Here is a 15148-nt window from a genome sequence, read left to right as displayed (position 1 = left end):
TGAGGACACATTCTGTTCAGAACCATACCTTTAACCTTCAGAGTTGGATCGCTACATATTGAGACCATCCCTTTATTTGTGATTCCTAAGGCCATTAACTCCTTGATCCTGGGTCTGCCATGGCTTTGTCTTCACTCTCCTGGGATAGACTGGCATTCTGGTGAGGTCCTTTCCTGGAGTTCTGCTTGCCACAGCAGTTGTTTGACTAAAATAAATCCTAGTTTTTCCAAAATTAATGCTCAACTGGGCAATCCCCAATTATTGCCGATTCATTACCGATTTTTTTCAGATGTCTTCTGTGAACAGGAGGCCACTAAACTTCCACCTCATAGGAGTTGGGACTGTGCTATCAATCTTCAACCTGGTAAACTCATTCCCCGCGGACGTATTTTTCCCTTATCTGTTCCCGAGACCAACGCAGTATCTGAATATATTCAAGAGAATCTGAAGAGAGGATTCATACGAAAATCATCATCTCCAGCAGGGGCAGGTCTCTTCTTTGTAAAAAAAGAAGGATGGGGGCCTTTGCCCTTGTATTGATTACCGTGCCTTCAATTCTATCATGGTGAAGAACAGATATCCCCTACCTTTGATCTCTGAGCTATTTGATCAAATAAAGGGGGCCTCCATTTTTTCCAAGTTGGACCTAAGAGGTGCATACAACCTAATTAGAATAAAGGAAGGAGATGAGTGGAAAACAGCTTTTAATACACGGGATGGACACTTTGAGTACTTGGTAATGCCCTTTGGGCTATGTAATGCTCCTGCTGTTTTCCAGAACTTTATGAATGAGATCTTCCAAGATTTACTCTATCAATTTGTAGTTATCTACCTAGATGACATCCTTATCTTTTCCCTAGGGCTCTCATCTCATCGCAGACATGTAAGAGAAGTACTGAGTAGGCTTCGAAGATATCAACTATTTTGCAAACGCAAAAAATGTGTGTTCGAACTAAAGAGCCTTCCCTCTCTAGGATATATTATACCCGAAACTGGCCTTCAAATGGACCCATCCAAGCTTAAAGCCATCCTGGATTGGCCACAACCATCAGGCCTTAAGGCTACTCAGCGATTTCTAGGGTTCTCTAATTACTATCAAAAGTTTATTAAGGGTTACTCTTCATTAGTAGCTCCCATTACAGCCCTCACTTGTAAATCCGCCAATCCTAAAATCTGGACTCCCGAAGCAGTCCAAGCCTTCAAGGATCTCAAGACCTTATTCTCTACAGCGCCAATTCTTTTTCAACCAGACTGTCAACGGCTCTTTTTCGTAGAGGTGGACGCATCCTCCGTGGGGGTCAGAGCGGTACTATCTCAGAGAGACTCAGGTGGTAAATATCATCCTTGTGGGTTCTTTTGTCGTCGGTTTCTCCCTGCAGAGAAGAATTATGGAATCGGCAATAAGGAGCTCTTGGCGCTCAAATTGGCCCTTTCTGAATGGAGACATTTACTTGAGGGTGCTCAGTTTCCGGTTACAGTATACACCGATCACAAGAACTTACTTTATCTATGGTCTGCACATTGTCTAAAGCCTCGTCAAGCCAGATGGGCCATCTTCTTCTCACGCTTCAATATCAATATTACCTTCCACCCAGGCTCTAAAAATGTCAAAGCGGATGCCCTCTCTTGTTCATTTGATGCTACTGATACCTAAGCCTCAGAGAGAAACAAACCAATCTTGGATACCAACTGTATATTGGCTTTGTCCCCATTGACTGAGAGAAGTTGTCCTCCGGGTAGAACCTTTGTAACTCCACCCCTTCGTGTCAAATTATTGCATTGGGCTCATTCTTCCCTTTTTTCTGGACATGCTGGTATGCAGAATTAATCTCCCGAAAATACTGCTGGCCTACCATACGTAAGGATGTTAAGTCTTTTGTCTCTGCCTGCTCAAGATGTGCCCAGCATAAAATTCCCAGACAAAAGCCGACCGGTCCGCTTATGCCTTTACCTATTCCCGATATTCCATGGTCTCACATTTCAATGGACTTTATCACGGACCTTCCGAGTTCTAAAGGATTCACCGTCATCTGGGTCGTCACTGACCGGTTTTCTAAAGTAGCACATTTTGTTCCTTTGAAGAAACTCCCCTCATATCCTGTCTTAGCGGATCTTTTTATTAAAGAGATTTTTCGACTTCATGGCTGTCCTACACACATAGTATCTAATCGTGGGTCACAATTTGTATCTAACTTCTGGAGAGCCTTTTGCCAGAAACTAGGAAGCAAACTGGATCTTTCATCTGCATATCATACCCAAACTAATGGGTTGACTGAGAGGACTAATCAAGAATTGGAGAAGTTTCTAAGGTTTTACATCTCTGCTAATCAAGATAATTGGGTTGACCTTCTTCCTTGGGCAGGTTTCGCTCACAACTACCATTATCATGAAGCAGCCTCCGATTCCCCCTTGTTTATCTTGTATGGTTCTCATCGCAGGCTACCAGCCTTCTCTTCTCTTCCTCACTCAAAGGTACCAGCGGTGAATTCTCTCTTTCGTAGGTTTTCTACCATCTGGGATCTAGTGAAAACCAGCCTGAGGAGATCCGCTATCCGCGCTAAGAAGGCGTATGACAAGAAGAAGAGAGTAGCTCCTCAATTCATCCCAGGGGACAAGGTGTGACTATCCACTCGTAACATCCATTTGAAAGTTCCTAGCAAGAAATTGGCTCCCAGATTCATCGGGCCTTTTGAAATATCCGAGGTTATCAAGCCGGTGGCTTTTAGATTAAAGCTTCCTTCTTCACTACATATTCCTAGTGTCTTCCATGTTTCTCTCCTTAAACCTGTAATTAACCATCAATTCTCTACTACAGAGAGGCCTCCACCTCCTGTGGTAATTCAAGAACAGTCTGAGTTTGAAGTCAAGCAAATTCTGGATTCCCGTCGTTCAAGAGGAGTTCTGCAGTTTATAGTGAAATGGAAAGGGTATGGCCCCGAAGAACGTTCATGGGTTCCTGTTGCTGATTTACTTGCCCCACGACTTCTGCAAGCTTTTCATAGGAAATTCCCCACCAAGCCGGTATAGGTGTCCGGAGTCCACCTTTTTTGGACGGGGGTACTGTTACAATTCACCTGTCCTCGCTCCAGCGCCGCAATCCTCTCTCTCTTCCGGGTCTTGGCAGCGCTGTCACATGACAGCACAGGGCGGGGAATTCAAATCTGCTAGCCATGAAAACTCTGCTCTGATGCTTGGGCAGCGTCAGATCAACTTCGTCTGTTCCCTGACTTGGCGTTTTTGTGCAGATTCCTTGTGTACCAGACCTGCTTGTTGACTTCCCAGACTCACTGCTCCCGTGTACCAGACCCAGGCTTGCTGACCACGTATTACTCTCTGCTCCAGTGTACCAGATCCAGGCTTGCTGACCACGTATTACTCTCTGCTCCAGTGTACCAGACCCAGGCTTGCTGACCACGTATTACTCTCTGCTCCAGTGTACCAGACCCAGGCTTTGCTGACCACATATATATCTCCACTTCAGTGTACCAGACCCAGGCATGCTGACTACGTATATATCTCCACTCCAGTGTACCAGATCCAGGCTTGCTGGCTACGTATATATCTCCACTCCAGTGTACCAGACCCAGGCTTGCTGACTACGTATATATCTCCACTCCAGTGTACCAGACCTCGGCTATCCTGACCACAGAGTGGTTCATACTTACCTTCCAGTTCCAGTGTGATCGTGAGCTACCTCCTACATCCTTACCTCTAGAGGCAGACCAGTGGACCTGCGATCCTCCGCAGCGAAGCCCATCCCGCCTTGCGGCGGTTCTTGGTGAACACCAGGGGGTTCGTTAGACTCCGCACCACCGGCCGGCCAGAGCTGATCTAGAGTAAGGCAAGTACTCCATATTTTATTACCTACATTACTGCATTGTTGCACACGTTACATAACTGTTACAGGTGTACCATAAACGAGGCTAAGTTAACAGACATAAGAAAGTGTCGGTTGGAAAAGTTCCTCTGGGTTACTGTTTAAACGGTATAAAAGCTGAGCCTTGCCTTAAACAGATGGAAATGCTAGGCATGGGTAACTTTACTAAGACATTGTATAACACTATCACTGACCGTTTTATACCTTATATGCTCCCAGATGATGTATATTACATTTGTACGCAAAGGACTTACATATGGTTAACTCTGAGCTCCAAAGGAATATGTTTTCTAGGAAGATTAGTTCCTGAAATAATGACTATTTTCCATGATAAAATAACTGACATTCACAGAACAATCTCACATACGTATGTACACACACAGTATGAACACAGAGACATAAGAAATATGTTTCCAGGTGAAACATAGCTGCAAATATAATTACAGATTCCACAAGGTTTCAGATCTTGGTTGCAGATCTTGGTTGCATTGGACCCCACCAAAATTACTCGGGGAACCCTAAATTATAAATATATACAGGACCTGGTTAAACTAATTGAAAATATTACGGAGATGTATGATGACACATTCAAGTATACGGCTAAGGAGCTGCAAGCTTATAAGAAGGATATAGTACAAAATAGGTTGGTACTAAATTATCTCACTGCAACCACTGGTGGAGATTGGTAGCTTCTTGGATAAGAAAAGTGTGTATTTTGGCAATATTTTTAATAATGGAGTCAACAGGACAGAGAGAGAGATTGGATGTGAGGAATAAAGCTGAGGGTGAAGTCAAATGTGTCTGTCACGGGCACTAGGAGTTGTGTACCCGAGTTTCACCAGATGGAACTCTGCTAGAGAGGCGGGGTTATGGCACGCACCTCAAAGCAGGCAGGTGAATGATTGGAGCGACACAACAGCAGGAGAGTAGAGATAGTCTGAGGAAGTCAGCGACTTGCAGCTATGGTTAGAGGAAAGTCAGCGACTTGGAGCAGTAAACTGGAGGCTGAAGATAATGTAGACACGAGGAGTGGACGTGGATAGGTGATGGTAGGTAGAGGAGGAGTCAGTGGTCCGCGTACAGCAAGTTGTACCACTGCAGTGATGGGAAGAATAGTACTGGTGCAGGTAGGAAGCAGGGTAGTCGGTGGTCTGCGTATAGCAAGTTGTACCACCGCTGTGATAGGAGGACTTGTCCAGGTGCGGGTAGGTAGCAGGGAAGTCAGTGGTCTGCGTGCAGCAAGTTGTACCACTGCTGTGAGAAGGAATGAGGACTTGTCCAGGTGCAGGAGAGTGAAGTTGAAAGGCAAACTGTGGCTGTATGGAAACAGCGCAAGTAGAGCAATGTCTTGTGAGGCAGAGATGGAAGGCACAATGAATAGTCTGTATAGAGTAGATGCCTTGCAGGGAGGAGAAGCTGGTCACAGCAGATATGCACAATAACGCTAAGTAGTAGCGTGAGGAGATATCGTAGCTTGAGTGAAAGCTTGTCCTAAATAAAGCAATGCAGTAACACAGTCTATATGGGTACTTGTACCCTGTGCAGCAAACAACAATGGATACAACTGGTATGCGAGCAATAGGCAATAGTCAGTAGAGCATACCCAGTTGTGTAGATCTGGAATCAGCTGAGAAGTGAAGCATTGTAGCGGTATGGGAACCGCCGCTGAGTTGAGCAGGGAGCAGCGTGGAAGCTGAAGCACGAGTAGAGCTGGAAGCAGTTTGGAAACTGTACACAGGAGTAGAGCTGGAAGCAGTTTGGAAACTGCACACAGGAGTAGAGCTGGAAGCAGTTTGGAAACTGCACACAGGAGTAGAGCTGGAAGCAGTTTGGAAACTGCACACAGGAGTAGAGCTGGAAGCAGTTTGGAAACTGCACACAGGAGTAGAGCTGGAAGCAGTTTGGAAACTGCACATACCTATAGAAGTTCATTGGGAGTGAGACTTCAAGATCAGGCCACTACCTAAGGCTGCAGGTGCCTTAAGTAGGGAGGGGTGATTGATCCATCAATCACATTAGTGGTCAGGTGTAGTTGTTAAAGGGACCTGCACATGCCCAGTGCGACAGGATGGCGGACGGCCGCGGTTCCACACAGGTGTGAGCGGGAAAGATGGAGAACCACGTACCAGAGTGGAGGCACTCACACTCCGGTGAGTGACAGTACCCCCCCTTTTAAAGGTGGGCACAGAACACTTGGAACCGGGTTTGGCCGGAAATTTGTGGTAGAATTTTTTTAGCAGGGCTGGAGCGTTGAGGTCCTCAGCGCGAATCCAGGAGCATTCTTCTGGACCGAAGCCCTTCCAATGAACGAGAAATCGGAGAGTTCCTCGCAAAATTTTAGCATCCAGGATCTGAGAGATCTCGAACTCCTCTTCTTGATGAATCTGTACTGGTTTAGGTACAGAAGGAGGAGCAGAAAAAACGATTGATAACAAGAGGTTTGAGCAGAGAGACATGGAAGGCATTGGAGATCCGGAGGTTCTTTGGTAATAGTAGCTTGAAGCATACTGGATTTATGACTTACGTGATCTTGTATGGTCCGATGAAGCGTGGCGCAAACTTCATGGACGGAACCTTCAAGCGGATGTTTTTTGTAGAAAGCCATACACGGTCTCCAAGCTTGAGTGGTGGAATGGCTCGCCTCTTTTTATCTGCAAAGAATTTATATCTGGCTGATGCTTTCCTCAGGGATGATCTCACCTGAGTCCAGATGGTTTTAAAGTTTTGACAAAGTCTCTCCACCGCAGGGACTTGGGTGGGAGGGAGGGCAGGAAACTCTGGGAGAGACGGATGGTGACCGTAAACCACGAAAAAAGGAGTTTTTGTTGAAGACTCGTGGTACATGTTATTGTGGGCAAACTCAGCCCACGGGAGTAAATCTACCCAATTATCTTGATTGGCTGAGGAAAAGATTCTTATTAAGGTCTCGAGATCTTGATTGACCCTTTCGGTCTGGCCGTTTGATTGGGGATGGTAAGACAATGATAGAGACAGTCGGATACCCAAGTTTTTACAAAGGGCTCGCCAGAATCTGGAGACGAACTGCACTCCTCTATCGGACACAATCTCGGACGGACAGCCGTGAATTCGAAAAATCTCTTTAATAAAATGGTCAGCCAAGGTAGAAGAAGATGGTAATCCGGTGAGAGGGACGAAGTGAACCATCTTGGAGAATCTATCCACCACTACCCAGATGGTATTACATCTCTTGCTAAGAGGAAGTTCGGTGACAAAGTCCATACTTATGTGGGTCCAAGGTTTGGTAGGGATAGGTAGTGGTTGGAGCAATCCCGCTGGTGTTCTGCGGGAGGACTTAAATTGAGAGCAGATCTCACAAGCGGCCACAAATTCTCTGACATCCTTTCTGATAGAAGGCCACCAATAACTCCGGGAAAGGATCTCAAAAGTCTTTCGTTCACCAGAATGTCCAGAGAAGCGTGAAGAATGGTACCATGACAATATTCTCTTGCGTAGAGATGGCGGAACAAGAGTTCTCCCAAACGGTAGCACATTGGTGGATGAAGTGGCCAAAGTCACACATTTGGGATCCAGTATAGGATGATCGGAAGAATCCAGGATGTCAGAAGGAGGGGCAAATGCCTGAGATAAGGCATCTGCTTTCCTGTTCTTTGCAGCAGGTTTGAACGTTATAATGAGTTTGAAGCGAGAAAAGAAAAGTGACCACCTCGTCTGTCGAGGGTTTAGACATTGGGCTGTTTGTAAATAGAGGAGATTTTTGTGGTCGGTGAAGATGGTTACAGGATAATGAGCCCCCTCCAGTAGATATCTCCACTCCTCCAATGCGACTTTTATTGCCAACAGTTCTTTGTCACCGATGGTGTAGTTATTTTCCGTAGGTAGAAGACCCCGGGAGTAGAAGGCACAAGGATGGAATTTCTGTTGTTCAGATCTTTGGGAGAGAATAGCTCCTAGTCCGACATTGGAGGCGTCCACCTCGAGAAAGAATGGAAGGTTTACGTCAGGCTGCCGAAGAACAGGGGCGGTAGAAAATGCTTCTTTAAGGCTTTGGAAAGCGTGAAGGGCCTTGGAGGACCAGTGTTTAGTATTGGCGCCCTTCTTGGTCAGGGCCACAATAGGAGAAGCAATAGATGAGAAGTTCAGGATAAAACGTCTGTAATAATTCGCAAACCCCAGGAAGCGTTGTATAGCTCTGAGGGTAGTTGGCTGGGGCCAAAGTAGAACGGCATTAACTTTGTCTGGATCCATCTCCAGACCTACTCCGGACACGATGTATCCCAAGAATGGAATTTGGGATAATTCGAAGAAGCATTTTTCTAATTTGCAGAATAGGAGGTTCTTCCGCAGTCTGGAGAGAACTTCTGCCACATGTTGATGGTGGGAGACAAGATCTTGAGAGAAGATTAAAATGTCATCCAGATAGACTACAACGCACACGTATAATAGGTCCCGGAAGATCTCGTTCACGAATCCTTGGAAGACAGCTGGGGCATTACACAGTCCAAAGGGCATAACTAGGTATTCGTAATGCCCATCCCTGGTGTTGAATGCTGTCTTCCATTCGTCGCCTGACTTGATCCGGATTAGGTTGTAAGCGCCACGGAGATCAAGTTTGGTAAAAATCCGAGCACCTTTTATACAATCAAAGAGTTCGGTGATAAGAGGAATCGGGTACCGATTTTTTACGGTTATGGCATTGAGCCCCCGATAATCAATGCAGGGTCTTAAGGTCCCATCTTTCTTTTTCACGAAAAAGAAGCCCGCTCCAGCGGGAGAGCTGGAAGGTCGAATGAATCCGCGATGAAGGTTGTCCTTGATATACTCTGACAAAGCCTGTGTCTCTGGTAGCGAGAGAGGGTATACACGGCCCCTAGGAGGGTTTTTGCCAGGTAGTAAATCTATGGGAGAATCCCATGCCCGATGAGGTGGCAGGCGTTCAGATTGCGCCTTATCGAACACGTCAGCGAATGGGGCATACTTTGGAGGAAGGCCCAGAGGACCAGGTGTTATAGATGTTCTGTTGATTTTGAGTGGTACCACTCGGGTTAGGCATCTATGATGAAAATCCGGGCCCCAGGATGTGACTTGGGGAGTACTCCAATCAACTTGTGGTGAATGAAGCTGAAGCCATGGAAGGCAAGAACGATGGGACTAGTAGTAGCAGGAAGGACCAGCAAAGAGATTTTCTCTCGGTGTAAGGCTCCAATTTGAAGGGTCAAAGGAGTCGTACAGTGGGTGATAAGTCCATTAATGATGCGAGAGCCGTCTATAGCGATGACCACTATGGCGGTTTTTAACGGGGCCACTGGTAGGGACCACTGGTTAACAAGAGCACTGGAGATAAAGTTGCCGACAGCGCCGGAATCCAGAAGTGCTTGAGAGATAAAAGATTTGGTGGCTGAGAAGATGGTAACATCAAATGCACACACTTTGGAATCCATAGAAGATGGAGAGGAGTCCAGGGACCCTAACCTTACCTCTCCAGAACTGGTTAGGGCCTGGCATTTCCCGACTTCTTAGGACATGAGTTCAGGCTGTGAGTAGGGTCAGCACAATAGATGCAGAGTCTATTTTGTATTCGTCGATCCCTCTCTCTAGATGTTAACTTAGAACGTCCTACCTCCATGGGTTCCACTGGAGGGGGAAGGTGACGAACTTGAGGAGATGGGCGAGTGAACCCCTTAGAGGTGCTTGTTCTTTCAGACTCCCTCTCACGGAATCTCATGTCTACCCTATGACATAGGGAAATTAGATCGTCCAAGGAGGAGGGTAACTCTTGTGTGGTCAGTGCGTCTTTCATCTTATCCGTCAGACCCTGCCAGAAGGCAGCTATCAGGGCCTCGGTGTTCCACTGTAGTTCAGAGGCGAGTATCCGAAACTGAATGACGTACTGGGCCACAGAGTGTGATCCTTGGCGTAGTCGGAGAATGCTGGAAGCCGCAGAGACAATGCGGCCAGGTTCATCAAAAATTTCGCAGAACGTGGAAATGAATAGTGCACTATCCTCCAATAGGGGGTAATTTCTCTCCCACAGAGGGGAGGCCCACGCAAGAGCCTGTCCGGAAAACAGAGAAATGAGGTAGGCAATCTTGGCACGGTGAGTGGAAAAATGGTGAGGTTGAAGCTCGAAATGGAGAGAGCACTGATTCAAAAAACCTCTACACGTCTTGGGATCCCCATCATATTTTGAGGGAGTAGGCAGGTGTAGCGTGGAAGCAGTAGACACCTGGGATGGCACTGGGGAAGGAGAAGGCGCTTGAGGTTCAACAGTCGCTGAAACAGTTTGTAGAGGAACTCCTCGGGTGGCCAGAGTCTGGAAACACTGGAACAGATGTTGCTGCCGAACATCCTGTTGTTCTACCTGAGTGATCAGATGCTGCAGCATCTCCTTAGCTGTTGGTTCCAATCCTGGGTCTGTCATGGCCTGATCTTACTGTCACGGGCACTAGGAGTTGCGTACCCGAGTTTCACCAGATGGAACTCTGCTAGAGAGGCGGGGTTATGGCATGCACCTCAAAGCAGGCAGGTGAATGATTGGAGCGACACAACAGCAGGAGAGTAGAGATAGTCTGAGGAAGTCAGCGACTTGCAGCTATGGTTAGAGGAAAGTCAGCGACTTGGAGCAGTAAACTGGAGGCTGAAGATAATGTAGACACGAGGAGTGGACGTGGATAGGCGATGGTAGGTAGAGGAGGAGTCAGTGGTCTGCGTACAGCAAGTTGTACCACTGCAGTGATGAGAAGAATAGTACTGGTGCAGGTAGGAAGCAGGGTAGTCGGTGGTCTGCGTTCAGCAAGTTGTACCACCGCTATGGTGAGGAGTCTGGTCCAGGTGTAGGTAGGTAATAGGAGAGTCAGTGGTCTGCGTATAGCAAGTTGTACCACCGCTGTGATAGGAGGACTTGTCCAGGTGCGGGTAGGTAGCAGGGAAGTCAGTGGTCTGCGTGCAGCAAGTTGTACCACTGCTGTGAGAAGGAATGAGGACTTGTCCAGGTGCAGGAGAGTGAAGTTGAAAGGCAAACTGTGGCTGTATGGAAACAGCGCGAGTAGAGCAATGTCTTGTGAGGCAGAGATGGAAGGCACAATGAATAGTCTGTATAGAGTAGATGCCTTGCAGGGAGGAGAAGCTGGTCACAGTAGATATGCACAATAACGCTAAGTAGTAGCGTAAAGAGATATCGTAGCTTGAGTGAAAGCTTGTCCTAAATGAAGCAATGCAGTAACACAGTCTATATGGGTACTTGTACCCTGTGCAGCAAACAACAATGGATACAACTGGTATGCGAGCAATAGGCAAAAGTCAATAGTCAGTAGAGCATACCCAGTTGTGTAGATCCGGAATCAGCTGAGAAGTGAAGCGTTGTAGCGGTATGGGAACCGCTGCTGAGTTGAGCAGGGAGCAGCGTGGAAGCTGAAGCACGAGTAGAGCTGGAAGCAGTTTGGAAACTGTACACACGAGTAGAGCTGGAAGCAGTTTGGAAACTGCACACAGGAGTAGAGCTGGAAGCAGTTTGGAAACTGTACACACGAGTAGAGCTGGAAGCAGTTTGGAAACTGCACACAGGAGTAGAGCTGGAAGCAGTTTGGAAACTGCACACAGGAGTAGAGCTGGAAGCAGTTTGGAAACTGCACACAGGAGTAGAGCTGGAAGCAGTTTGGAAACTGCACACAGGAGTAGAGCTGGAAGCAGTTTGGAAACTGCACATACCTATAGAAGTTCACTGGGAGTGAGACTTCAAGATCAGGCCACTACCTAAGGCTGCAGGTGCCTTAAGTAGGGAGGGGTGATTGATCCATCAATCACATTAGTGGTCAGGTGTAGTTGTTAAAGGGACCTGCGCATGCCCAGTGCGACAGGATGGCGGATGGCCGCGGTTTCACACAGGTGTGAGCGGGAAAGATGGAGAACCACGTACCAGAGTGGAGGCACTCACACTCCGATGAGTGACAGTGTCACCGAAGTAGGAGGCTTAGGAGGAGGAAATTGTGGTGTTATTGATGGTGAAGGAGATTTAAGGGGAGGAGGGAAGATTATAAGCTCTGTTTTGGACATGCTGAGTATTTAGTAGCATTGGGACATCCATGTGAAGATAGAGAGACAGTACAGAATGGGAAACGTTAAGGGAATAAAATGTAGATTTGGGTGTCATCAGCATGGAGTTGAAACTGGAGATTGAATAGGTTCCCCAAGAGAAAAAAACCTCATCGAAAAAACAGAGGTTTTCTGAGCTGCAGTGCAGTGTGCCTTCCCCAGTGAGCTGATTGGAAGACTTCACTTTTTTAAACCCTCACTTGTCAAGCACACCTTTCCAGTGATAAATTTAAGGATGATGATTATTATTATTATTATCTTTTATTTGTGAGGCACCACAAAGGGTCCACAGCACCATACATAGATCAAGGGAAAACAGTACAGGGTAACGATACATGGCATACAGGGTAGCACAGAGCACAGTGCAGTGCAAACAAAGTGCAAAAAGTATAAATAATTACCAGATAGGCAGAGAAAGGTGCACAGGGCAAAGAGGAAGAGGTGACTTCCAGTGTACATGTAGAAGGGAAGTGAAGGAGGAAAGTGGGGAGGGAAAAAGGGGTTACGCCAGTAACCAGTAGAGTGGGGCACAACTTACAGGATCAAGGCAGAGATAGAGAAGATGAGGCACTAGAGTAAAAAGATGGGGGCAGGAGTCAAGTGAAGAAATGGGAAGAGGCGGAGAGCTAAAGGTAGACAGGAGGACAAGGACACGAGGGCCCTGCTCAAGGGAGCTTACAATCTAAAGGTGAGGGAGGACTGACAGGACAGGAAACACAGAGTAGTAAGAGAGTGGTGAGGGACAAGACACTGAGGGAAAGGATGCACAGAAGTAAGAAGGAGGGGGAGAGGTATAGAGTGGATAGTATACAAAAATAGAGAAGAGGGTTGTAAGAGGGCAGGGTTAGTCGAAGGAAGGGTAGGCTAGTCTGAACAGATGGGTTTTGAGCATTTAAAGTTTGACAACATAGGTGACAGCCTAATAGAACGGGGAAGATTGCTTCAAAAAAGGGGGCAGCAGGGAGAAGTCATGAACATGGGAATGAGAGGTAACCAGATGGGAGGTGAGACATCGGTCGTTGGAAGACCGCAGTGGGCAAGAAGGCGTATGAGTGAAGATGAGGTTGGACAGATATGGAGCAGTGGAGTTAGAGAAGGCTTTATAGGTAAGGGTGAGGAGTTTGAAGTGGATTCTGAAGCAGAGAGGGAGCCACTGTAGAGCTTGACAGAAAATGGAGGCAGAAGAGGACCGGTGGAAGAGGTAAATAAGTCAGGCTGCAGCATTACTTATGGACTGAAGAGGAGCGTAAGGGGGAGGCCAAAGTGGAAGATGATCAGAGAGTGGATGAGAGTTTTGGTGGCCTTGTAGGAGAGGAAAGGCCTGATCCAGGCTATATTTCGTAGATGAAAGCAGCAGGATTGGGCAAGGGATTGAATGTGAGGGATGAAGGAGAAAGAGGAGTCAAGGGTGACCCCCAGGCATTAAACTTGGGGTGAAGAGATTATTATTATTTCCATTTATTTATATAGCTCCACTAATTCCACAGCGCTGTACAGAGATCTCACTCACATCAGTCTCTGCCCCATTGGGGCTTACAGTCTAAATTCCCATCAAAGCCCCGGTCAGGATTTGATGGGTGATGGAATCACGCTGCGGGAGAGATGAGAAAACCAAGCCTCATTTTCGTTTCGGTGCAGGATATAAAAACTGCCCAATTACATCTATGGAATCATACTAGCCTTGAAAAAGACTCAGAGAGAGTTGAAACGCGTTGGAAGCAGCGGGGACCTTACTGGATGGAGAATACAATCGGACTTTTTAAATCAATGCCTGCTTTCTACCAATATCTGGTACGAGTTCCTGTTATATATGTATGAGGATTGTTTTACAACTTGTTTTTAAAAAATGTTATATTGTTTTTATATTGTTTTGAATATTTTCATAAGAAGTAAAAAAAAGTGTTGCACTAGATTCTTCCTGTTTTTGCTTTTTATACACTCTGTGGAGAACAAAGCGATATTTAAATGAAGGGAGGAGGAAATAGAGTATGGTATACATCTGAAGGCTAACTGAAAGTGGAAACACTGTAAGCATATGCCCATTGGGGTCAAGGTGTCACAGAAGATTCACAGATCCGCTGTTTGTTTGTTTTGGCGTTTGTTACATCATTTAACCACATGGTGTTGGAATATAGCCTTCATGGTTAAATACTGGGGACATTGTGTGATTGAAACATGTTACACTATGTGATGTTCTTTTGAGTTTTAGCTAAAGGAACATGTTTGCTGACAGTCGATACACTAAATAAAAGTACCTTATATCTGCTACATTTAAAGATTGGCGCCTAATGTATGTACACCGTTGTTGTGTTTGATACTGCTGTTAATTGTAGAAAAGAGGGAACCCTTTTCAAGTGTGTACATATTGGGAGGCAGATCTCAGGAGCGCTGATAGTACTCAATCGACATTGAAATAACCTACCATGGGTTTTTATATGGATAGGGCTGCTACAGTTGTGATAACCCACCATTTTCATGAAGGGGATCCATCATATGCTCAATATTAAACCTGTGCGCTGCTAAAAAACCTGCATAATCTGTTTACTCTGAGAGTTCTGATGGCTTTATTGCACTGTATTATAAAGAAAAATGCTCAAATATTAAATAGTCATATCATCATTTATTTATATAGCGCCACTGATTCCGCAGCGCTGTGCAGAGAACTCATTCACATCAGTCTCTGCCCCATTGGAGCTTACAATTCCCTAATACACACACAGGCAGACAGAGAGAGAGAGAGAGACTAGGGTCAATTTTGATAGCAGCCAATTAACCTACTAGTATGTTTTGGAGTGTGAGAGGAAACCGGAGCACCAGGAGGAAACCCACGCAAACACAGGGAGAAAAAGGGAGCAGGTGGAGGGGGGAGAAGACAGAAGTAAGGAACGGAATTCCTCACTGGAGGTAGGGCTGAAGGAGCACATAGGAAGATGGTTGGAGGGCAGTGGGCAGGGGGTGAGGCTGGGGGGGTGTAAGAAATGTTGGAGGAAGAGATTTCAGTTCGGATGGCTGCGATTTTGGTGGAGAAGAATGTAGCAAAGTCAGAAGCAGAGATGGAGAGTGGGAAGAGGGGAGGTAGAGGGAAAAGTAAGAAATTGTAAGCAGCGAAGAGGCGGCAGGGGTTGGAAGACTGGGAAATAATGAGAGATTTATAGTAGGATTGTTTGGTTAGGGAAAAGGCAGAGAAGTAGGGGTGGATGA

The sequence above is a fragment of the Mixophyes fleayi genome, chromosome 6 (genome assembly GCF_038048845.1).
Source record: "Mixophyes fleayi isolate aMixFle1 chromosome 6, aMixFle1.hap1, whole genome shotgun sequence".
Classification (NCBI taxonomy): domain Eukaryota; kingdom Metazoa; phylum Chordata; class Amphibia; order Anura; family Limnodynastidae; genus Mixophyes; species Mixophyes fleayi.
The sequence above is the reverse complement of the archived record's forward strand: the minus strand, read 5'-3'. Positions refer to the sequence as shown.